This window comes from Emys orbicularis, chromosome 1, assembly GCF_028017835.1.
Source record: "Emys orbicularis isolate rEmyOrb1 chromosome 1, rEmyOrb1.hap1, whole genome shotgun sequence".
NCBI lineage: Eukaryota > Metazoa > Chordata > Testudines > Emydidae > Emys > Emys orbicularis.
This window is the reverse complement of record NC_088683.1, coordinates 110,398,296-110,404,295: the sequence shown is the minus strand read 5'-3', so window position 1 is coordinate 110,404,295 and position 6,000 is coordinate 110,398,296.

Here is a 6,000-nt window from a genome sequence, read left to right as displayed (position 1 = left end):
TTTGTTTTTCCTAAAGTTAATTAAGTATTTTAGGAAAAATTGTCAGCACGGCCACCAGCAAGAGAATAGGAAGGACTGAGGTTCACCAATACTTGAGGCCCCCGCAATGACAGGGAATTGATTTGGTGAGATATACCCAGGTGGTCCTAGCAAGCAACCCACATCTCATGCTGCAGAGGAAGGCAATAAAATCCCAGGTCCCTGCCAATCTGACCTAAGAGGAATTCCTCCCTATCCCTAAAAATGGTGATCAATATGTCCTTGTGCATGTGACCAAGACCCACCAGCGAAATATCTGAAAGAGAGAATTCTCTGAACTGCCTCACAGCACTGGTACCTCCATCTGATGTTCCATCTCCAGCCATAGTCATCTCTGATGCTACAGAAGAAGGAGAAAAAAACAGAAACATTCCAGAATACCCTGGGGTGGTGTGAGGGAAGAGAATTCCTTCCTGATCTCTATAGGCAACCAGCGAAAGTCCTGAAGCCTGAGATTTAGAAACAGGACTGGAAAGGACTCCCTAGGCCCCTAAGCCTAGCCCATGCCCACGCCCACCACCACCACTACAGGCAACTTCATCATACAGTCCACCTCATAAATTTAGTGGGCTGTATCTTAAAACTAATCAGGCTCTTTGCCACCAGTATTCCTATTGGGAGGCTGTTCAAGAGCTTTACTCCTTTGATGGTTAGAAATCTTCTAATTTTCACACTAAATATATCCATGACCAGTTTATACCCATTTGTTCTTGTACCAACACTGTCTTTTAACTTATATAGTTCTTTCACCTCCCTGGCTTTTACCCCCCTGAGGAGCAATCTTATCCCCTCTGAGCCTTCTTTTTACTAGGTCAAACAAGCCAAGATGTTTTATCCTCTTTAAAAAATAACTTTAAATCAATTCACCAATTTATAGGGAGATAATGCCTAAATAAAATACAGGACTGCCATAATATGATCATATGAGGTCAAACCAGTAAACAAATGTGCTGCTGCATTCCAGGCAGTGAAAATAACACTCCTGGTTATTCTGCTATATGGGAATTCCAATAATCAAGTCTAATTGTGATGAAGGTTTGTGTTTCTGTACAGGGCCAACACCAAACATTTGGATGCTTAATGCATGGTGTGGTGGGGTGAATTGCTGGGGGATGCTTCAAAAATATGACTTAAGAAGGATTTAATGGTGCAGACACCTGGAGCTGGCCTGCTACACGGGAGAGAATTTAATCGTCTGTGAGTATTGAGTGTTTTGGGGGGGGGGGGTTGAATGGCATTTGTCCAGCTCCTAGTCATAAAGCCATTCTGGCTTGTGTATATACACACACAATGAGCAGGTAAGCAATCGACAAGCTACTCAGACTTCCCACCATTATCCATCCCACCTCTAAAAATTATATCTGAATTAAACTTAACACTAACATTGATAATACAATGTATACCTATAGTGTTAAGTAACAAAAAAAAGAAGGGAAGGAAACTGAGAATAATGGCCTCAAACATCTCAGCATTTCATAGCAGAGACAATACTTCCTGGAGAAATGCAAGTCCAAGCAGGACTCCAGCTGTTTTTTAATAATTGGGTTGCCTATTGCTTTTCAGTTATTTAATGAAAAACTATACAATTCAGGCATTTTTCTTCAACCATAATTCTCATTTATAATTGTACTCTCTGGAGTTGGTTATTAATTTGAGAAAGATACAATTATCTGGTAATGCAGGAGTCCTGCAATTTCTTTAAAAGTCAATTTTATTAATATATAAATAAATAAATAACATTAAGCTGATGGTCCTGAGGGGGAAAAAAACCCGCAGAGATAAGTAGTGCCTGCAGTGCAATGTCTTTACCATTTCAGCAGTTTGGATTAATTGAGAGAGAAGAGATGGAGAAGCATCAAAATAATGACATGTTAGGCACAGAGTCAGCTGACTTTAATTGAACAACAGCAGCAATGGCAAAGCAGCTAAGCCGTTTGTAATAATGTAGTAATGAAGCTGCTGGATGCTTTGGGTCTTTTTGTCCGGTGGGCCATTGGTTTAAATCCCGATGAAAGCAGACAAAATTACCTACTTTCAAAATATGTGGAGTTTACCAGTTCTGTGTTCCCTGAGATGTAGGTCTTCTTGGAGCAAGCTTCAGGATTAAACAAAATGCCACCTCCACAGACAGTATATATTTGCTTTTAATCAATCACAAGTCAGTATTTAATTCTGATTCCACACAACTGCGAAATCACAGAAGCAGAGAGTCTGCCTGCATTAGAAAACAAAACCAAGCCAATCAAAAGGTAGCGGAGGAGGCTCAGCCACGCATGGGAAGCCATGTAGACTCTTTGCAGAGCGAAGTATGCAGCTGTGCTAAATTACCAGCATCTTATATACATTCTGTACACTCTAGTGTATTGTTTTCATTCAATCAAACTTTCTGAAATGGAATCTGTTCTTTGTTGACTAGTATTATCCCTGCAGTAACTCATGCACACCCGTGCCTTATCTGGGCATTCCAAAGGCCTTTTTGGTGGGCTACTAGGAATAACAAGATTAATCAAATTAATGCCAGCCTCCTCCTACACTGCCCCACTCTCACTTGATATTGGTCCAGATTCTGCTCTCATTATAGGTACAATGTAGTAGGCAGACCCGAAGAAGAGCTCTGTGTGGCTCAAAGGCTTGTCTCTCTCACCAACAGAAGTTGGTCCAATAAAAGATATTACCTGACCCACTTTGTCTCTCAGATATATCACACACACACATAATTCTCATCAGAGTCATTAGGGGCTATGCATACATCACTGAGGGCAGAATTTGGCCTGTTGACTCCAACATATACATCTTTTCTTTAAAATGCACTGGATCCCACAAAACTCTATATGCTTTTTGGAAACGTTCCTCTGTCTGTGGACTCCATCTGTAAGGGGTATAACCGTGTATCAAAGGTCTTTAGTTTACTTCCTTAGGGCTAGATTGTGCCTGTAAGCATTGCCCTTGGCAATGGGCAGTGTGTGAGCTGCACCATCCCAGCAGGAGCCTTGTGACTCAGAATTCCTCCCCTATTCTCTTCTTGCTCCTGGGGACAGTTATTTAGGGCTGACCTATAGATGCAACAAATTACAGCACCCCATGTGCTGGCTCAGTTACTCTGGCCAAGATTTCCATAGTCCCTGTCTGTGCCTGCCCATCTGCTCCACACAAGGGGTAAGTGCAGGAGTAGATCTGCCTATTCCTGCATGCCCAGACCCTAGATCCAGAGAGCTTTGTATAGGGGATACTCATTCTTAGTCCCTTGTGTGGGCACATAGTCCAAGTCACTATCCAGCCATCATTTATTTAGACGTACCATAAAAAGGTAATACATATATCAATGCTGTAAATTCAAAATGGAGTTCTTAGAACAAGATGGACATAAATCAGGTGTTGCAGCTCCCCTCATGCTGGTTAGATTAGCCATCAACTAGAGGAGAATATATCACCCTTGCAATGAGCCAGAACACTCGCTGCCCTCCCCAAAACCCATGAAAACAGGAGAGATTGGTAGCCTGTGCTGAAGGTCAGTGGTTCGGGCTTATTTTCAGACCATGGTGGGAGAAATTCCAAACCTCAGAGCCCCTAACAGAGACTGATTTGTGGGCAATTGCAAAATCAAGTTCATTTCCAAATTTCAGAGTTGAAATTTAATTTCAGGTTTTATTTATCATAGTCAAATAGTTTTTCCTCTCAGGCTTTTCCTCCAACCATATATGCAATACAGAACTAGCTTACTCTAAGTTGTCAAATGCTCATGTCCATTAATGGCCTGAGTTTTCAAAGATCTCTGAGCACTGATTTCAGTGAAGGTTGTGGGAGCTCAGGTCTTAAGAACATAACATAAGAGCAGTCATACTAGGTCAGACCAATGGTCCATCTGTCTTCTGACAGTGACTAATGCCAGGTGACCTAGAGGGAATTAACAGAACAGGTAATCATCAAGTGATCCATCCCCTGTTGCCCACTCCCAGCCTCTGGAAAACAGAGGCTAGGGACACCATCCCTGCCCATCCCAGCTAATAGCCACTGATGGAACTTTCCTCCATGAATATTTCTAGTTCTAGCTCTTTTTAGTTATGGACCAATCAGGCCCTTTGGAACTTATGGACTGATTTATAAACATCTTCCCTTTGCATGTCATCACTCAGCAACAGGATCTAAAAATTCCCAGACTCTGGGAAAATTCAGTCCCGAAGCTGAACGTTACGTCTTGCACCATCTTACTTATTAGAGCTGAAGCACTCAACCATTATAGCTAATGCTGCCTAAGCATTTCTTTACAACTTCCTAGCTTTGGTCACTTATAATGCTATGAAACTTTCACTTTCAGCCTGAAGGTCTCTGGACTGAATCTTTTAGGGATAGTTTTGAGTAAAACAAATTCATCTATTTTTGAATGACAGGAGAATAAAAATTAAAACATTTTCTCCACCATTAAAACAAACATTTAATTTAAAAAGGTAGTAATATTGATCTGAACAAGGTCCAGTACCCAAATGGCTAGAGTGAGAAGGTATGTGAGGGAAAGAAGGATATTTTTTTGAAGGTGTTGAGGAGTTTGGAATGACAGAAGCTTGAGATGGATTAATGAGCTGTGTGCAGATGAGGTGGTCAAAGGTGCACAATGAATGCAGTTTGTCACAATGCTCTGAAATGTATCATGCTGATGTCACCGCCACGTTACATCCACAGTGCTATAATATATCCCTGAAAAGTAGCCACACCTGGGTGGAGAGCAGAAAAAATGAATACATTACATCATGCATCAGCGTGGTGAGGGGGAAATTTTGTCTGACATCAGAATCAATCAATCAAAAACACACAGTCTACTGAGGACTGCTGTGCCAGCCAGTTGATGATGTCGTGCTAGGCATCATGTAGTGAAGTTCCCAGATCTGGCTCAATCCTGCAGATCCATGAATCTCAGGCAGCCCTGTGGGCAGTGCCAGTTAGTCAGGCCAGGCACCCATTTGTCTGCTGATGGAGAGGTTGAGAGCATGGTGTGCTGGGTTTTTTTGTTTTTTGTTTTCATTCTGGTGACATGGCCAAAAAGCATGCAACACCACTTAGGAATATAATGAGCGATTGAAGGAAGGCCAGATCTCTGCGAGTTAATGACATTTTGCACAAAGTCAAACCACTTTATGCTCAGGATTTGGCACTGACAGTGTATCTGGATTGTCTCTAGCCATTGCAAGTGTGCCTGTAAGAGGATACAGGACATCACAGCATCAGGACAAACCTTATTACAGAAAATATCTTGGGATCTTTGCCACCTATATAAAGCATAGGGAGACTCAGTTGTTACAGGCTCATCCAAATGGCCCCCACACAGTTAACTACAATGGTATTCAATTATCTATCTTGGGCGGATGAAAGGCTGAGCTGACCTGCTAGGATTTTCCGGAGATGGCGGTATCTCTAGATTTGTCAAACTAATGTTTATACTGCTGATCTCCCTCAATTTTCAATTTTTATTTTTTTCCCTTTTGACTAGGGGGTCCTCCTAGTAATAGGCAATACATTGTAATTTGTGCCAGTCTGCAGCTGTGGCCATCTCATTCAGCTGTGGAAGTGATGGGAAGAGGGCTTCCACAATCTGTTTCAAGGCTTGATCCAATACCATTAAAGTCAAAAGGAGAGAGATCAGGTTCGCAATCGCTAGTTCATAGATTCACAGATTCCAAGGCCAGAAGGGACCATTGTAATGATCTAGTCTGACCTCCTGTATAGCACAGGGCATAGAACATCACCAAAATAATTCCTAGAGCAAATCTTTTAGAAAACATCCAATTTTTATTTAAAAATTGCCAGTGACAGGCAATCTACCGCGGCCCTTGGTAAGTTGTTCCAATGGATATTTATTCTCACTGTTAAAAATGTACACCTTATTTCCAGTCTGAATTTGTCTAGCTTCCCACCATTCGATTGTGTTATAGCTTTCTCTGCTACACTGAAGAGCCCACTATTAAATAT